The 19,993-nt window shown below is 48.6% G+C and overlaps 2 long non-coding RNA genes across 3 annotated transcripts in view; one reads left to right on the forward strand and one right to left on the reverse strand.

Moving 5' to 3' along the window:
* The window catches only part of LOC309372014, a 237,713-nt gene extending 230,037 nt beyond the window's left edge, over positions 1-7,676 (reverse strand). Inside the window, exons 1-2 of one of the 2 annotated variants that reach the window (XR_014169360.1) lie at positions 7,567-7,676; positions 7,132-7,262 (exon numbers count right to left, since the gene is read on the reverse strand). This is a non-coding gene — a long non-coding RNA (uncharacterized lncRNA). Of the gene's footprint in view, positions 1-5,832; positions 7,263-7,566 lie in introns of those variants that run through there. The other variant, XR_014169361.1, reaches the window with a different exon arrangement.
* A 4-nt stretch (positions 7,677-7,680) lies between these two features.
* On the forward strand, positions 7,681-10,860 carry LOC309372017. The gene is made up of 2 exons (XR_014169364.1): positions 7,681-8,575; positions 8,692-10,860. It is a non-coding gene; the product is annotated as an uncharacterized lncRNA (long non-coding RNA).
* Positions 10,861-19,993: the final 9,133 nt, after the last annotated feature.

Below are 19,993 nucleotides of genomic sequence, written 5' to 3' on the forward strand. Positions count from 1 at the left end.
GACGAGCTGTCCCGCGCACCCCGCCTGCAGTCAATGGATCAGCTGACCAAGGCTGTGCTTGCGATTGGAGTAAGACAGGAAGCACGGGCTCAGGAGAAACGTGAAGTGAGAGGGGAACGTTGCCATAACTACTGCATTCCTGAAATACCGAGGCAGCCTTCCCAGGCGGCTGAGCCAATGGAAATAGATGGCGCACGCGCATGCGAGGTTTCAAACTCCAGTGAAGGTCGCAAGAGGGAGGGAAAGGATTGGAAAAACACCAAGAAATGTTTCCTCTGCCAACAGCCAGGACATTTTGCCAGGGTCTGCCCTCAAAGAAATACCTGGTAAGGGATGGTGGGAGCTGCTGGCTGTGAGGAGAAGGGGGGGAAAGGGCAGGCGCAGGGAAACGACAACGCTTGGCTGCCAATCAGCGGGGGCAGCAGCCAAGCCAGCAACCAATAGAAGTGCCCCAGCCTCACCCTCCCAGGGCAGCTATAGCCATAGAAGTGGTGCTAGAACTCCCGAATGGGCACCCAGTCAAGGTGGAGGGGCTGCTGGATTCAGGCAGCTCCTGCAACTTCTTCAGCAGGGACTTCGCTCTAGAGCACCAACTCCACCTGCTGCCGCTGGATTTTCCCTTGCAAGTGACCACCATCAATGGCAGGGAACTTCTGGGAGCGGAAGTGACACACCAGACCCCACCAATGAGAATGAGGGTTTCCAGGCACACGGAGACCATTGCCTTTCACGTAGCCACACTGGGAGGACCCCCAATAATACTGGGGATGAGCTGGCTGGCACTGCGTGATCCAGTAGTGTCATGGCATCAGCGGTCGGTCACCTTTGGGTCAGCTTACTGCTTGGAACACTGTCTGGGGGGGAGAACCCAAGGATGACAGTGGCCAGGGTGGCTGGGCTGGCTGTGGAGCCAACTGGGGAGGTACCACCACAATATGCTGACCTGAAGGAGGTCTCCTTCAGCGAGAAGGAGGCGGATAGACTACCCCCCCCAGGCCCTTTGACTGCCAAATCAACTTACTCCCAGGGGCTCAGCTGCCGGTGGGTAAGCTGTATGCCATGTCTGACTGGGAGATGCAGGAGTTGCGACAATTTATTGCCAAGAGGGTTCATAAGAGAATCAAAGGCAGTGGGGGGCAGTCCAGTGTTCTTTGTGGACAAAAAGGATACTAATCAGCCCAGATTAGTCATAGATTACAGGGCCTTGAACCTTGTATCAGAACCCGTGACCTTCCCAATGCCTGTGATGGCTTGGGATTCCGATTCAGAGGCTGAACCAGAGGAATCCCAGCCTGCACAGGAGTCCGCGCCTCCAGGGCCGGCTGAACTGGGGCAAGGCCTAGATTCTGAGGAGCCTGCACCTGTGTCAGATCCTCAGGAGCAGGCACCAGGTGAAACCATTCTGGCCCCAGAGGTGCTTGAGGACTCAGTGTCTACAGGTGAGCCTCCTCTGGGGCCCAGTAACCCTTCGGCCTCTCCTGAACTGCAGAAGCTTAGGGCAGAGAGGCGAAGGGAACTGGTTGCTCCCAGGAGGAGTGCTCGCCTTAAGGCCAGGGGAGGCGGGGCTCCTGGGGGCCGGGACCGCCCCTGGCCTTAGAAGAAGATAAAGGTCAGTCAGCCCGGTCCCAGCTTGCGGGAGCAACGTCGTTGTTGGCTTCAGACCTTCCAGTGTTCCTGTTCCCTGCCCGGCCTCCTGCTTCTGACCTTCCAGCGTTCCTGTTCCCTGCCCGGCCTCCTGCTTCTGACCTCCCAGCGTTCCTGTTCCCCGCCCGGCTCCCTGTTTCGGACCTCGCCTCTCATCTTGTGAACTCGGACTACAGTAACGGTACCTTCCCCCCGGGGCCAGCACAATGCCCAGGATTGACGACATTTTAACACGGGTGAGGCAGGGGAAAATCTTTACCAAGCTGGACCTCAGGGGAGTGCACAATTTGATTAGGATGAGGGAGGGGGACGAATGGAAAACCACCATGTTCACCCCCCTGGGGGCCTTTGAGTACTTAGTTATGCCATTTGGATTACAGTCGGGCTCCGCCTGCTTTCAAGCATTCATGCACCACGTGTTGGGGTCCTTGCTGTACAAGAACTGCGCAGCCTTTTTGGACGATGTCTTAATCTATTCTGACAATGAGAAGCAACATGTCAGAGATGTCAGGGAAGTGCTAAAGAGACCGCAGAAGCACCAGTTGTGGGTCAAGCTGGAAAAATGCCAATTTCATGCCAGAGAGGTCGAGTTTCTGGAGTACAAGTTGTCAGACAAGGGCCTAGCTATGGACCCCAGCAAGGTGCAGGCAGTGCTGGAATGGAAGGCCCCCAAAACCCAGAAGGACGTGCAGAGGTTCCTAGGGTTCAGCAACTTCTACAGGAAGTTCATCAAGAACTTTGCCCATTTGACAGCGCCCATCACAGATTGTCTCAGTAGCAAAAATGTATAAAACCCGTTCTGAAAATGCATTTTTAGTGTTTTAAAAAACATTTAATTTTCCATAAGGCTCACCATCGTCATCTAGTGTCACATTGTATATTGCACTTAAAACGTTTTATTTGCAGCTGCACAGCTGAGTCCTTAGTCCTCAGGACAGAACTGTTCAACAATGTCCTTGCAACTCTTCCAAGGACATGATGTTTTTTTTAAAAAAAATATTGTCCCACCTTTGGGGATCAGAGTAGGATTGTGGGGGTCAGTACCCAGCTTGTTCCCATTCAGTGGCAGGTTTTCCCAGGGAGAAGCAAATCCTCTCAGACCCATGCCTGGGGGTCTGTGCAAACAAGCGTCTCCGTGAGCCCAGTGGCCGGCTTGGCTTCTACCTGCATTTGAAGAACCTTCTCCAGCAGACTGGACTTCCTTGCAGCCAGGTGGAAGCAGCATCTCTTCAGAGATGGGGCTGGCCTGCTCCACGTGTGTTTGGGTCTGTGTGTTTTAATAACTACAAATGTTTTTCTAAAGCGGGAGATATTATTTGCAGCTGACCTTATGGTTCTAGAAACCACCCCCACCCCCTGCATCACCTGCCTTGAATGCAGAAGGTTCAATTCCCACTCCTTCCTGAAACCCTGCAGAATGGCTGCCTGTCGTGTAGCCCAGCCGTTCTCTAACCTGGGTCTCCAGATGTTGTTGGGATTGTGGGACATATACTGTATTTTTTGCTCTATAAGACTCACTTTTTCCCTCCTAAAAAGTAAGGGGGAAATGTGTGTGCGTCTTATGGAGCGAATGCAGGCTGCACACCTATCCCAGAAGCCAGAACAACAAGAGGGATTGCCGCTTTCACTGCTCAGTGATCCCTCTTGCTGTTCTAGCTTCTGAGATTCAGAATATTTTTTTTCTTGTTTTCCTCCACAAAAAACTAGGTGCGTCTTGTGGTCTGGTGCGTCTTATAGAGCGAAAAATACAGTAATCTTTTTAATTTGATTTTCAAAAATATAAGCAAAAGCATAAAACAGTACAAAATCCAGATATCAAGATTACTCTGAATCTCCTGACTTCCCTCCTTCCATGGGCCCTTTCGGTTCTATTTTCAACTGCATATCAGTACTTCTCCAATTTTTCATCTTCCTAAGTTATCTATGGCGTGTTCTGGTTCAGGGGGTCACACGACTAAACGACTAAACAACAACAACAAGTTATCTATATTTTCTGTTACAAGTGTATTTAAACTCCTGCTAATGTTTTGACCTGTTTACAGTGATTTTGTGTATACATTATAAACATTTCTCATTCTTTCTAAAATTTCTTGTCTTCTTGATTCCCAAATAATTTTGCCATTTTGGCATAGTCCATCAGCTTGATTTGCCATTCTTCTCTGGACGGGACTGTCTCTTCCTTCCATCTCTGGGCTAGTAACATCCAGGTGGCCGTTGTAGCATACATGAACAATTTCCTCTGGTCCTTTGGGATTTGGTACCTATAATTCCTAATAAAAAGGCTTCTGGTTTTTTAACAAGAGTTATTTTGAAATTTGTTTTCATTTCATTTCATTATAGATCATTTCCCACAATTTTTTTGTTATATTACAGGTCCACTACATACGATAAAAGGTACCTTCTTTTTCTTTACATTTCCAGCATATATTGGGTACTTGTTCTGTACATTTTTGCTAGTTTTACTGGGGTCAAATACCACTGGTACATCATTTTCATATAATTTCCTTTCAATAAAGAACATGCCATAAATTTCAGATCTATTTTCCATAGCCTCTCCCAGTCTGTCATTTGTATATTATGTCCCACACCTTTCGCTCATTGTATCATCACAGATTTGACCTGTTCATCTTTTGTTTCCCATTCCAGGAGCAAATTATACATTTTTAACAATGTAATATTATCTCCTAAAATCTCTCTTTGAAATCTTGATAACTCATAACTAAAACGTTTCTTTTTATCATTTTTTTAAAAAATCATTTAATTGATGGTACTGTAGCCAAACTATTACCACCCCTTCAAAATCACATGCCTCATCACCGCAGAAGCTATCACTGGAAAGCTGTCCCGGCCAGGCCTCTGTCCTTTGGCTCCAGTTGGGAGTGAAACGGATGACGTCTGATTTGACGTCAAGTTTATACATTTCAATAATTTTGCAGTCATTTTAACATTTCAAAACTTGACTTCCTTCCCCCTCTTTCTGCAGTTCCTTCAATTGATTCTTCATATCTTATGCATATCCAAATTACCTTAATTTCTTCATTTATGCATCTGCTTTAAATATATAATCTTATTAAACTGCAGGTTATTCCAATAATCTTGCCAATGTTCTTATCTGTTTACAGTTTGTAACTATTCATTAAACCATTTCCATTCTTTAATAAAAAGTTTGTTCTCTTGCTCCTAGAAACGGTCAGCATGCGACAGAGGCCACATCCTGGGAACGGCTTTAACTGGCCACCTAAACCAGGTGAGGGCAGCCAAGGAGTCTCAAATGCTCAGGAACTTCCCCTGTGTGCCAAGACAGGCTCCAGCAGATTGAGCGGACAAGACCAAGCGTGGGCCCAGTGGTCAAGAAGGTGGTTTCTGCAATGCTGTGGAGGGAAGTGAGGGGCAGATGGGGCTCATCCACCTATAAAGATAGCCCATCGAGAAGGAAAACTCTGATCCTAATTTACCTTGTGGGATATCTTTGGGAGCTGAAAAGGCTAAGGAGTAAACCCTACACAAATCTGTTGGGCGTGGCGTGGCTAATTGGTTTACGACCCCAATTAGCTGTAGTTTAAACGAACTGCAGCCCGGCACGTTTCCCTCTAGCTGCGCCTCCTGCTGCTCCGATTCACCGTTTGCCACGTATGCAGAGTAAACACAGCGTGCTGTTGCTTCTTGTTGTTTAGAAGATCACACACATCCAGTCAGTAGTGTGTTTACTTATCAGTCTTTATTACAGCAGTAAAACAATAAAACAGAACTCTTCAGACTTTCCCTGGACTGCGAGCACTCATGGCTGCTTCCGTCTCTCTCGAAAGACAGAGACAAACAGGCAGTGGAATAAAGCCACTCCCTCCTTCTGTCACGCCTCAGGAATGGAGAGACGTCATCCAGAACTCCTTAACCCTGTGAGTTCTGAATCTACCAACAAAATCTGGAGTGGAGTCCCTCAGGTGGTTGGATGGCGCCGTTTACAACCCCTTCTGACAACTCCTGCAGCCCAACTGGTGCCTAACTCTGCTTTCCTTGGAGACACATCTGCAGGGTCATCTGGGAAGCCCAGGACCTCCAGACACACTGCCCAGTCTTGCTCCCTGGAGAGGTCACTTTGGGACTGCTGACACCCTTGCTTGACTTTTGACCTCACCCCCAGAGGCGCACTTCATTGCTTCTCAAGACAGACAAATGCCAATATTAAAAAACTATTTGAAAGAATTTTATTTCATTCACAAAAGACAATCTGGCATGTGATTAGGACAGTGGTTTTCAGACAACGGGTGACACGTTTATTGATCCAGTCTCTGTCTTGTCTTTGCACATGCTCAGTTCCATCTAGGAGCAACAACAAGGGAAGGAGCCAAACTGTCGACTCCTGCAGCGAGACTCAGGATTTCCACTCATGCTCACAAACGTAGGAAAAAGCACTGCCTAGGATAAAGGGATGATCACAGAATAGCATGTTTGTAAAGGAACTTGATTAGAATAATAATAATGATTTTTATTTTATTTTTCTATTTGGCTTTGTGGGGAAGGGGGGGACTGGGTCTTGGTGGGGAGGGAGATCTGTGCTGGAGTTGCTGGCCTCACTGCGGTCGCTGCCCGGAAGAGAAAAGAAGAGAAAAGATTTTTAACCTTTCCATTTATTATTATGTTGACAACCCATCTTTCCTTCAAGGATCTGCAGGTGGCTTACGCTATTCTCCCTTTCTTTAATTATATTTACTTTCTCATTCCATTTCTCTTCCAATAGCTCTTCCTCCTCCTCCTCCTCGCAGACCAGGGGGTGGATTTTAGGGGCACGACAGCAGGAGGCCAGCAGCTCGCCCAGCCTGCCACACTGGCCATTCTCTTTTTCAACAGCCTTTGAGAACTACTGAGTAGGCATCTGGAGCGTCAACTGAACAGGCATGTGGATCAGCTAGTCACTGGGCACAGTCTATTCTTTTGGAGGGGGCTTTCCCCAGTTTCCATTTATAAGAAGTTTGAAAGGTTGCCTCTTTATAAAGTCTGTTTCCTTGTGACAAGAGACCACACTGGAGACTCATAGTGTTTTTTGAAATATATAAAGGTAAAGGGACCCCTGACCATTAGGTCCAGTCGTGGCCGACTCTGGGGTTGCGGCGCTCATCTCACTTTTTTGGCGGACTGGTCATGTACAGCTTCCGGGTCATGTGGCCAACATGACTAAGCTGCTTCTGAACCAGAGCAGCACACAGAAACGCCCTTTACCTTCCCGCCGGAGCGTTACCTATTTATCTACTTGCACTTTGTGCTTTCGAACTGCTAGGTTGGCAGGAGCAGGGACCAAGCAACGGGAGTTCACTCCGTCATGGGGATTCGAACCCCCGACCTTCTGATAGGCAAGTCCTAGGCTCTGTGGTTTAACCCACAGCGCCACCCGCATCCCTTTTATTTATTTATTTAGATACTTGGGGTTTGGGTGAAGGGAGAACTGGGTCTTGGAGTGGGGTAGAGCTGTACTGGAGCTGCTGCTATCACTGCCTGGAAGAAAAATGAAGAGAAAAAATTCTTAATTTTTTCATTGATTATTACATTGATGACCCATCTTTCCTGCAAGGATCTCCAGGTGGCTTGCGTTATTCTCCCTTCCTCCCTTCCTCATCCCATCCCTGAACTCTTCTTGAATCAGGGAGCCCCATCCCAGTTATCCAGATTCTCTCTGGCCGCCCTGTTCCTCAAGAACAAAGATCACCATCTCTCACCATCTAGATTGGCATCGGTGGCATCCATCCCCTGGTCGCTTGGTCTTACATAAATTGTTTTCACCTTCACTAAAGATTCCTTCTGATCTTCATAACCATCACTTCATCCTCCCATTTCTCTTCCAATATCTCCTCCTCCTCCTCCTCCTCCTCCTCGCAGACCAGGGGATGGATCTTTGGCACGTGACAGCAGGAGACCAGCAACTCACACAGCCAATCTTTATAAACTAATCTAACCATGACATGGTTCCCTACGTTTCTGAATCTTGAGGGATAGTAAAAGAAACAGAATGCAGAAGGAATTAGGAATCCTACTTAGACGTATTTCCTTTCTCACAAACTACCTCCTCAAACTAAATATGCTCATCTTTAATTTTATAGTCCCTCTCCTCTTTTGTCCAGTTCCGCCCCTCCTTTCGCCGTTTTAATTCTCCAATTAGTCCAGCCATTTATCCTAGACCATGCTATGCCATCTTTGCCATCTTTATAGGTTAGTGTTTAATATAAGTTCAATATTAAAAGGGTTGCCTTCTCTTTTACTTTTGTTTTCCAGTAACTTCCACTCTTTTACCACAAACAGCGCTGACAATCCAAGTCTTTTAACTCAGTCTCTTTCGCTGGGCTCACGCCACTTCAAAGTAAAAAACAAGTTAAGTCCATGAATTCCGCTTCTTTTAATGGGCTAGTACTGCTGCAGAGTGAAATTTGAATCTGTCTTCCTTTTCTTACTGGTACTTGTTAGAGAAATCTTCGCTTATGGTTACATATAATGAGAAAGATTTCCAATATATTTAAGATAAAATCTCCTGTTCTTTACTCTTTATGTGCTAGCCTTTCGGGTCTGTTTCTGAGCAGTTCACTTTGTATAAAGAAGTCTCACAGACCCTCTTCTCCTCAAGCTCTCCTTGTTAGCTTAGTCCAATAATTAAGGGGATTGAGAAAGTGAGAGATTTTGCTGCCGTTCTTACCGTTTGGGACTTTGAGGCTTGCTGCTGAGGATTGCTCGTGTCCTAGCGTCTAGGTACTCTCTAGGACGTGGGCTTCGAAGGGTTCCTTTTTTGACACTGCCGGACAATGTCAGCCCTGGGCCACGCCCAGAGCCTTTTTGGGGGTTGTGTAGCCTCCGCGCTGCCCCCCAAAGTTCCCTCTAACAGCTGCTAGGCGTGGAGAACCCGCGAAGCACATCCACAACAGAGGGCGGAAAAACCAGAAGCCCTTAGGTTTAGGAGGGGGATTTGGTCTGCGATAGGCTTTTTCCTAAGGCTTTGCGCAGCCATCCCCAATCTAGAACAGTGAGACAGAGCACTGCACAGAAGCCCTTAGGAAAAACCAGAAGCCCTTAGGTTTGGGAGGGGGATTTGGTCTGCGATAGGCTTTTTCCGTAGGGACATGGGTGGCCACAGAGCCTAGGGCTTGCTGATCAGAAGGTCGGCAGTTCGAATCCCTGCGATGGGGTGAGCTCCCGCTGCTGGGTCCCAGCTCCCGCCAACCTAGCAGTTCAAAAGCACAAAGTGGAAGTAGATAAATACCGTATTTGTCGCTCTATAGGACGCACTTTTTCCCCTCCAAAAATTAAGGGGAAATGATCAAAGCAGCAGAAATAAGAGATGATTGGATCCCTTTCTGAGCTCAAAGCATGGGTACCCCCAACAAAAAATTAAAATTTGGTTTTGTAATTTGGAACTAATGTGATTTGATTAGTTTGCTACTAAAAAATATTTTATAAAAAAAACAAAAAAACAAAAATTAAGGGGAAATGTGTGTGCGTCCTATGGAGTGAATGCAGGCTGCGCAGCTAAACCCAAAGCCAGAACAGGGAGAAGGAGTGCTGCGCAGCGCACCGTCTCGCTGTCTAGCTTGGGGTTAGCTGCGCAAAACCTCCGCAGGGCAGCGGTGTGAAGGCATCCTGTTGCCCTGCGGAGGCTTCAAAGTCCGTCCCCAAAGCCAGAACAGCGAGGCGGAGCACTGTGCAGTGCTCTGTCTCACTGTTCTAGATTGGGGATGGCTGCGCAAAGCCTCCGCAGGGCAGCAGGGTGCCTTCACCCCGCTGCTCTGTGGAGGCTTCAAAGGCTGCACTCCTTTGGCTTCAGGCAGCTATCCACAAGCTTTCGGAGCGCAGCAGGAGTTCCCTCTGTGCTCCGAAGGCTTGCGGATAGCCGCCTGAAGCCTGGGGAGTGAGAGGGGTCAGTGCACACCGATCCCTCTTGCCCTCCAGGCTACGCTTCGCTGGAGAGGCGCTGCACAGTTTTCCCTCTCTGCGCAGCGCCCCTTCAGCGAAGCAGGAGTAGAAATGGAAGGGGCTCCGTTTCTCCTGCCACTTCGCTGAAGGGACGCCGAACAGAGAGGGGGAGAATTTCCCCCCCTGTTCTCCCTCTCCTATGGTCCTTATGGTGCTTCTTATGGTCCGGTGCGTCCTATAGAGCGAAAAATACGGTAGGTGCCGTTCTGGCAGGAAGGTAAACAGCCTTTCTGTGCACAGCTCTGGTTTCGCCAGAAGCGGCTTAGTCATCCTGGCCACATTCCCTGGAAGCTGTACGCCGGCTCCCTCAGCCTATAGAGCGAGATGAGCGCGCAACCCTAGAGTCGTCCGCGACTGGACCTAACGGTCAGAGGTACCTGAACCTTTACCTAGGCTTTTTCCAGATCTGCCTTACTGCCCTATGTTTCTAAATCTTGAGGGAGAGCAAAATAAGCAGAATGCAGAAAGAATTAGACATCCTACTTACACTCAAGAAGAAGAAATCTTCATTTTGCTAGAAAACATCATTACTTCTCACAAACCACCTCCTTTCTCCTGAACTATCCTCAAATAGTTGCTCTTCCCAAAGTCCTCAGCCAAGTCACTCAGCAGGGGGACGTGTCACAATGGAGACCCTGACCCTGTTGCTTTAGCTACCTTGCTTAACAATGTGAATTGTTCCCCTTAACATTAATTTTTCAAATATATCTTCCAGTGGGGTTTTTTAAAAATTTATTTAGGAAAGATCTAGAGCTGGCTTCATCCAGCATGGTGCATTTCTGGACAGGACAGGAAACACCTTGCAAACACACACTTTTCAACATGGCGGTGTCACCAAGGAAAAACACCCATGGCCTAGACTATGGCTGCTGATTCTCAATCAATAGTAAAAAATGACCCTTCTCAACATCCTGTAATAATAGTCCAGTATTAGGATGGACAGGAGCAGGACTTCACCCTTAGACCTCCTCATCCCCCTGTTTCCTTCTGTTTCTGCCCAGTGTCTTCTGCCAATCAACAGCTTTCCTTAGGTTGCAAGGAAGTGAAATGTTATGAGTTTCTTGGTGCCAGACTCCCCTTTGCCATGAGTTTCTGGGTGCCAGGCACTGAACCCCTGGACACTGAGCCGTGAATAAATGTACCCCAAGCTCTACATTTGATTGTTGGTTATTAAAAACTGATTGAAACCATTTTATTTCATTCACAAAAGAAATTTTGACGTGATTATCATAACAGTTTATATAATAAAGGTGACATGTTTATTGATCCTTTTTGTAAGTTATTATTTGTCTACTTTAATGTATTTATATATATATTAATCAGTAAGGGGGTGGGGTGGGAGGCAGTTTTGCATATGAAATTGGTGGATGGCTGTCATTAATCCAGATCAGTTTCATAGAATCATAGAAACTTATAGCTGGAAGGGACACCAAGGGTCATCTAGTCCAACCCCCTGGGATGCAGGAATCTCAGCAAAAGCATCCATGGCAGACGGCCATCCAACCTCTGCTTAGTAACCTCCAAGGAAGGAGAGTCCACCACCTCTCGTGGGAATCTGTTCCAATGCCAAACAGCCCTTACTGTCAGAAAGTTTTTATGAATGTTTAGTTGGAATCTCCTTTCTTATAACTTGAATCCATGGGTTCGAGTCCTACCGTCTAGAGCAGGAGAAAACAAGCTTGTTCCCTCTTCCATGTGACAGCCCCTAATATATTTGAAGATGGCTGTCAGATCTCCTCTCAGTTTCCTCTTTTCCAGGCCAAACCTACCCAGCTCCTTCAAGTGTTTCTCTTCCATCTTAGTTTCCAGACCCTTGATGGTCTTGGTTGCCCTCCTCTGCACACATTCCAGCTTGTCAACACCCTTCTTAAATGATGGTGCCCAGAACTGGACACAGGACTCCAGATGTGGCCTGGCCAAGGTAGGAGAGAGTAGGACTTTGACTTCGTTTCATCAGGACCCTGGACTTCCATAGATGCAACCTAGAACAGCGTTAGCATTTTCTGCTGCTGTGCATTCCTTGTGGCTGAGGCTCAGGGTAACGCCCCTGGGACCTTTCAGTTCATGGCGTCCATGGAGGTGCAGGTCAATGCTGTGTCCAGGGCAGCTGTTGACCAGCTTCATCTAGTACGCAGACTGAGACCCTACCTGCCCACAGACTGTCTCACTGGAATGGTGCATGCTCTAGTTATCTCTTGCTTGGACTACTGCAATGCACTCTAGGTGGGGCTACCTTTGAAGGTGACCCAGAAACTACAACTAATCCAGAATGCGGCAGCTGGTCTGGTGACTGGGAGTGGCCCCTGAGACCTACATTGGCTCCCAGTATGTTTCCAGGCACAATTCAAAGTGTTGGTGCTGACCTTTAAAGCCCTAAACGGCCTCGGTCCAGGATACCTGAAATATACTCAGAGTCTGGCAGATGAAGGTGATGGACTATATGGAACTGGCGGAAATGACTGGCAGAATCCGAGACCAGGGAGAAGAGTCGGTGGAGGAAGACTGGAAGAAATTTAAAGACTATCTACAGAAACATTGTAAAATTAATGAATGTTAGAAGGATGTTGGAATGAGGTTATGTGGTTTTAGCAGAAATGTTATAAAGGTCTAGGAAAAAACAGACTGTTAATTGGTGAAAGGCGGGAAAGTAAAGTTACATTACATTAAGATAAATTACAGGACAAAAATGGGAAAAGATGGAAAGGATTTGCTGAAATAGTTAACCGAACTAGAATACAAAAAAGGGAGGTGTGAGGAGGTCAAGGAAACAAGCAAATGAAAGATAAGTTATGGGAAGATTCGCTGTGTTTTTTAATGGATTTTCTTTTTCTGTATTTTTTTTTCTTTCTTTTTCTTTTTCTTTCTATTTCCCTTATTGTGATGTGTTGTTTTGTGTACTTTTTCTTTTTGTAACTTTTAAAACTTTAATAAATATTATTTTAAAAAAAGAAATATACTCAGAGTCGAGAGTGGATTTCATGCTCTTTATTCAGCTCATGGTGGTGAGGAGGGAATGGAAGTCCCCTCAAAGTATCTGCTTTATATACATTATTTACACAATGGGCTGCACGTGATTGGCTACTTCCGGAATTCTCCTGTAGGCCAATCAGGTTGTGGATTCACTTCTATCTGGAGCTGGATTAGGTGGCTCCTGCCGACTAGTCATACTGCTGCATTGTTCTAGACCAATCAGACTGCTGCATTCTGAATCCTATTGTTCTAGGACCAATCAGACTGCTGCAGTTTGGATCCTATTCAACTCAGTACATAACACCCCTCCCCAGTCCTGCCCGGGAGGTTGCATTCATAGTCCTCAATGTACGCCGGCGGCCTACCTGTGTGTTGCAGCCTGGGGTGTTCCCTGGTCTGAGGTTCAGGTTCTGGCTCATGTTCCAAGGATGCTGGCTGTGATGGGGCTGTTTGGTCTGGTGCAACCTGCTCGCTCAGTCGTGGTTCTGGTTCCGGTGTCCTTTCGGCCTCACGGGTCCTCTCTGTGTTTACTGATTCTGCCTCTCCTGCTGGCCCCTCCTGTTCTATGGGCCTCACTGCCCCACTGTTCCCTTGGGACTCCTCTGACCTGTCCTCCTCATGGTTTTCTCCCGGGAATCGTTGCCGTATCTGCTCGCAGTGACGGCGCCAGCATTGCCCCCCATCCGTTAGCACCTCGTACGACACAGGGCCAGTGACCCTAGTGACTGTGGCGGGTACCCTTGCAGGGCCTGCCCCAAAATTCTTTGCGTACACTGAGTCCTGGGCCTCAAAGGTCCGGGGTTTCCTGCCTTCCCCCACCACTACCTCATCCTGAGCTCTATCGGGGTGAAGGCGGTCCAATCTGATTGCAAGGCGCCGACCCATTAGTAGTTCAGCGGGGCTCCGGCCAGTCATTGAGCTGGGGGTGCTGTGCTGTGCTAGAAGGAATGTGGCAAGGCAGCACTCCCAAGCCCCTTGCGTCATGCGGTGAAGGGTGTCCTTGGTGGTCCGCACCATGCGTTCTGCTTGGCCATTGGTGGTAGTGTGGAATGGCGCCGAACCGATGGGGCGGATGGCGTTCTGCACTGTGAAGGTTTGGAATTCTCCTGATGTAAATGCAGTCCCATTGTCTGAGACGACAGTGTCAGGGAGCCCGTGGGTTGCAAACAGCCTGCGTAGTACCCGGATGGCTGCGGACGTAGAAGTGGATGGTACCAGTGCAACTTCCAGCCATTTGGTGTAGGAATCCACCACTATGAAGAATGGGGTCTGCTTTTCGGGGGCAAACAAGCCAAGCAACAGCTTGTGGTCAGTCACCACGGTGAAGAGCCACCCGTACAAGAAATCATAGAATTTTTTTATCCCTTCACGATTGCCAGACCCTCCTTGTCAATTTGCGAGTAGTTCCGCTCAGTTGCATTGAGTATCTGGGAAAAGTATGCCACTGGTACCTCTCTTCCATCAGGGAGTTGGTGTCCCAGGACAGCGCCAATGCCATAGGGCGAGGCGTCGTATGCTAGCACCACTGGCAGCCTCTCGTCGAAGTGTGCCAAGACCAAGTTTGAGAAAAGCAAGTCCTTGACTGCCTGGAATGCGGCCTCCTGGCGCTGGCCCCACACCCAAGGGGCCCGCTTGTCCAGGAGTCTGTGTAGGGGCTCCGCTACCGCTGCCTTGTGGGGAAGGAAGGAATGGTAAAAGTTCAATAGTCCCAAGAAGGCCTGAAGTTCAGTCTTGTTCTTGGGCGCTGGGGCATCACAAATGGCCCGTACCTTGTCCCCAGTTGGGTGGACCCCTTCTGTGTCCACCATAAATCCCAGAAAGTCCACCTGAGGCACTCCTAGTAGACATTTTTTCCGCTTCACCTTGAGACCCGCCATCTGGAAACAGTGCAGAATGGTGTGGAGGCGGTCCTCAAACTCCTCTGGTGTGGGCCCGGCAATCAACACATCATCGAAGAAGGGGGTGACACCAGGAATCCCTTTAAGGAGAGAGTCCATTAGATTCTGGAATATGCCTGGTGCCACGCTGACACCGAATTGCAGCCGCTTTACCCTGAACACTCCTCTGTGCGTCACAATCGTCTCTGCCTCTGCTGTGGCCTCATCTACTGGCAGCTGTTGATATGCTTGGGCCAAGTCCAGCTTGCCAAAAAATTTCGACCCAGCCAGGGTGGCAAGGACATGGCTGACCACTGGCACTGGGTATGCGTGGGCCGTGAGGGCCTTGTTTATGGTACATTTGTAGTCTGCACAGATGCGGACCGAAGCATTAGGCTTGACGGGTGTGACGATTGGGGTTTCCCAGGGGGCATTAGACACCAGCTCCAGCACTCCTTGCTCCACGAGCCGGTCTAATTCCTCGTCTATACGGGGTTTCAGGGCGAACGGGACCCAGTGGGCCTTGAGCCTGACCAGTCACACTGCGGGGTCAAGCTGTAGAGCAATGGGGGGGCCCGTATACTGTCCCAATTTCCCATCGAAAACCCCTGGAAATTCCTTGCATATGGCGTCCACGTCCACTTGTAACCCCGGTGACGGCTAGCCCCAGTGGTCCAAACCATGCCAATCCCAGTAAGCTAATGTAGGGGCCCTTGACCACAAGCAAGTCCAGTTGCCGCGTCCGCCCTCGGTATTGCACCCTGAAGGTCCCCACCCACATTGTGGGGACCTTATGTTTCTGGAAGTCCCAGAGGGTGAATGGGGCTGGCCTGAGTTTGGGACCCCCAGTAGGACACAGTTTCCTTAAGGTCCTTGCTGAGATTATGGATAGAGTTGAACCCTTGTCAAGCTCCATGCGGCATGGGCCCTCCTCTATCTGTACCTCTACATAAATTTTCTCTACGTTGGGGTGGAGCAACTGGTATACCTGGAAGTCCGTGAGCTCTGTTGAGTTGCCTTGGTGCTTTGGGCCCCAGGACCTGGGGCTCTTGGATTGGTCATCTGATGCCTGGCGTCGGGTGGGCCGAGCCCGACACACCCAGGCGATGTGTCCCAATTTTCTGCACTGCCTGCACTCTGCATTGCAGAAACGGCAGGTCCTCCTCTCGTTACTTTCTCCGCAGCTTGTGCAGTTCCCTCCTTGTCGAGGCAGCTGTGGTATGTGGGCTGCTTGAGTGCGCTGCTGTACTCGGTGCACCTCCTCCCTGTCAGATCCTGAGTCGTCGGTGAGGTCTTCGTGGTGGACCCTCGGTTGGGACGGTAGGCTCGGCTGTGCCTCTTGCGTCGACCTCTCGGCAGCTTCCGTTGCCAGGGCCTCCTCCAGAGCGACCTGGAACGTTAGGTTCTTCTTAGCGTAGAGGCGTCGTTGTAGCTTCTTATCCTTCAGGCCACTGACGAGGCGGTCACAAAGCATGTTCTCCAGCTCTGAGAAGTTGCAGAACCGGGCAGCTTGGCGGAGAGAGGTCACAAACCCAGTTATGGTTTCCCCAGGGGCTTGCCGCTTTGTGTAGAAGGCATTTCGACGAGCCACCACTGAGGGCTGTGGCGAAAAGTACCCCTTCAGCTGTTTTGTATGGAACAGTACCCCTTCATTATTGTTTTGTATGGAACAATAGCGACGTCTTCAGGCACAAGGAGAGCCCGGGCAATCTCAAACGTCTCCTCTCCGCAGACGCTGAAGAATATTGCCCTCTTCTTGGCGTCTTCTTCGTCGGTGACCCCTTTGGCTTCTAGGAGGAAGGTGAAACGGGAGGCGTATGCTTCCCAGTCTCCAGATGCTGGGTTGAACAGCGAGAAGCTGCTGTCAGTTGCCATTCTGAGTTCCTTGTGTCCCGGAGCTGAAGCCTGGATACACGGTGCGAGGCAGCGGTGCGGCAGGTGGTGGTGCTGTGTGTGGCAGTCAGCTCAGCGGGATCCCACCTTCATCGCCAGTGAAATATATTCAGAGTCGCAAGGTGATTTCATGCTCTTTATTCAGCTCATAATGGTGAGGAGGAATGAATGAAAGTCCCCTCAAAGTGACTGCTTTATATACATTATTTACACAATGGGCTGCCCATGATTGGCTAATTCCGGAATTCTACTGTAAGCCAATCAGGTTGTGGATTCACTTCTATCTGGAGCATGATTGGGTGGTTCCTGCCAACCATTCATACTGCTGCATTGTTCTAGGACCAATCAGACTGCTGCATTTTGGATCCTATTGTTCTAGGACCAATCAGACTGCTGCAGTTTGGATCCTATTCAACTCAGTACATAACAATACCTGAAGGAGCGCCTCCACCCCATCGTTCTGCCTGGACACTGAGGTCAGGCGCTGAGGGCCTTTTGGCGGTTCCTTCCCTGCGAGAAGCCAAGTTACAGGGTAGTGGTGCCTGCCCTGTGGAACCCCCTCCCACCAGATGTCAAAGAGATAAACAGCTACCTGACATTTAGAAGACATCTGAAGGCAGCCCTGTTCTGGGGCATTCTCTTGCAGGGGGCATTCTCTGGGTGTTTGGTGCTGCTTTGGAGTGAATCGGACAACGTCTGACTTTTGGAGAAATTGGGATCCCGTGAGTTAGGGCGCCAAAGGTTCATTTTGGGGGGTGCCATGAAATGTGGGGTTTTCACTGCCAAACATTTCAGGGGGTCTTTAGCAAGGGTTTGCCGTTGCTTTGTTGTGAATCCTAAGACATCGGGTTTTCAGCGAAATCGTGGCCACCATAGCTATCCTGACAGATGATTTGGCCTGTCACCCTTGTGTGGAAGCAAAGGATCAGATTCCCCTGCTACTCCCCCTGGGGTCTCCAATGTGGTGCACCCAGCCTCCACTCACACTATCCCTATGTTGGGAAATTTGGGGGTGGTTTGTGGGGATGTTATGTACTGAGTTGAATAGGATCCAACATGCAGCAGTCTGATTGGTCCTAGAACAATGCAGCAGTCTGATTGGTGCACAGGAGCCACCCAATCCAGCTCCAGGTGGAAGTGAATCCACAACCTGATTGGCCTACAGGAGAATCCCAGAATTAGCCAATGACGTGCAGCCCATTGTGTAAATAATGTATATAAAGCAGATATCGTGGGGGAACTTTCATTCCTCGCTACTATGAGCTGAATATAGAGCATGAAATCCACTCTCGACTCTGAGTATATTTCAGGGGAAGAACTGTTTGGGATATTTCCTGCTTGTGAATTATTGGTTTGTGTGTGTGTGTAAAACACATGCCTAAAGCTTTAAATCTGGGATGGGCATGGAAGTTCCGAGGTGGGCCACCAGGTGGCACTGCAGGCCACGCTCCAGCTGCTGCTGCTGCTACAGGTGCCAGTAAGTCTCGCATTTTCAACCTCTTCCTCCTCCATTGCACTAGCTAAATGATTCATTGCTGGACTCCCAACGCTGAGGCCAAATGTACCTTTACCGAGCAAAATATCCTTTCGAATTATACACCCAGCACATGGAACCTGACAAAGGGGCAATACGAGTGGACTCTCTGTGCCCTTAACCACAGCAAAAAGACTGATACTGGTGAGCTGGAAAAATAAAAATGCGTCTCCCTTCTATGATTGGATTGAAGACTTCTACAAACTCACCACATAAGAACAACCTGCAGATAAACGCAGACTTGCCATGGACAAATTGAATGATACTGTGGTACCTCGGGTTAACATACACTTCAGGTTACAGACTCTGCTTGTAGCCTTTTTAGCCTCGGGTGAGAAGAGCTTTGCGCTTTGCGCCCGGGACGGGGAAATGGAAGTCAACAGACACTCAAGGAATAGTTTCAGAGAAAAAGCTTTATTCTGCCATCCGGGGTGGCAGAAAGAGCAAGTGTGATAGATTCACCAAACAAGCACGAGTTCACAGCCATTTGCACAGAGTATATATTCCCCTTCCAGTTCCCTCCCCTTTCTCCTCCTCCTCCAGAGTCCTGCCCCATGACGAGTTTCCTGAGCATGAACAGAAAGCTTCCTGTCTTGGGACTCTTTTGGACTATTGGCGCCCTTCCCAGGAAAGGGGGATGAGAAGCCTTGCTTTCCATCGTGTCCAAGATATGTTTCTTTTCTCTTGCTCTATTGGCACAGTTCCCGGAAAGAAAAGTGGCAAGTTGAATGTACCTTTTGGCAAGGTCAGCTAGCCTGAGAAGCGACCTTGGTAACAGCAGAGCGAAATGCTTCTGATGCTTAGCTAATGCCTTTTAGCTGCTGAGAAATTGATTTTGAAAAGCTTTGAGAAGCTTTGAGCCTGCTTTGGGGGGGGTGACTTCAGGCCTAGGTGGGGTCACCTGTCCTCACCTCCTTCATGCTAACCCAGAAATAATACCTCAGGTTAAGAACGTTGCTTCAGGATGAGAACAGAAATCGTGCTCCGGCGGCGCGGCAGCAGCAGGAGGCCCCATTTGCTAAAGTGGGGCTTCAGGTTAAGAACAGACCTCCAGAATGAATTCAGTTCTTAACCTGAGGTACCACTGTATATGGAATCCATTCTTTCAAATACTGTTCTTCTTTGGTGATCATTTGTAGCCGAGTAATACTGTCTTCCGCAAACACAGTCTTAACAGTGAGTTCGTAAGTGACTGTGGAGGCCAATTCTGGATCCCCACGTCCTTCCACAGTGGGGATATTGGATTCCGGGCGGGAGTTGATCACTGTGAGGGTTTGCCAAGCGTGCCTTCCTCTTAGCACATGTCTTCTTTTCGTCCTGAATTCGAGCGTCTTCAAAGCACATGACACCTTTGGTAAAAGCTGTTCTCCAATTGGGGCACTCGCAGGCAAGTGTTTCCCAGTTGTCAGTGTTTATACTATATTTTTAAAGATTTGCCTTGATAAGAGTTAAACCTCTTTAGTTGACCACTAGCATTACGCTTTCCATTTTCAAGTTTGGAATAGAGTAGTTTCTTTGGAAGACAATAATCAGGCATATGAACAACATGACCAGTCCAGTGAAGTTGATGTTGAAGAATCATTGCTTCGACACGGGTGATCTTTGCTTCTTCCAGTACAGTCATACCTCATGTTACCTTTGCTTCATGTTACCTTTTTTCAGGTTGGGTCCTGCGGTGACCCGGAAGTACCGGAAAGGGTTACTTCTGTGTTTCGCCACTCACACATGCATAGAAGCGCTAAATCGTGTCAACATGATTCATGGTGTCAACATGACTGTGATGTGTTACAAGTCATTAACTCCAAGCCTCATGGCCATGCCTCAGAAAACAGAAATCACCCCAGCTTTTCAGAGCTGGCTATTGTGGCTTTAATCTTGGTGCATTGCTACACCTGATGGCTGAACCGTATAAAGCACTGACTTTTATATATCTATTTTCACTGCCAAATGTTGTAGGGGGGCATTTTCCGCAGTTTGGTGCTGCTTTAAGTTTTCGGTTAGAGCATCAGGTTTTTGGTCAGAGTGCCAAAGGCTCATTTTGTGGGGTGCTGTGAAATGTGCGGTTTTCACTGCTAAACATTGCACGGGCCATTTTGCCAGTGCTCGTCGCAGGAATCCCTTTCAC

This window comes from Podarcis melisellensis, assembly GCF_964234715.1.
Source record: "Podarcis melisellensis genome assembly, chromosome: 6".
Lineage (NCBI taxonomy): Eukaryota > Metazoa > Chordata > Lepidosauria > Squamata > Lacertidae > Podarcis > Podarcis melisellensis.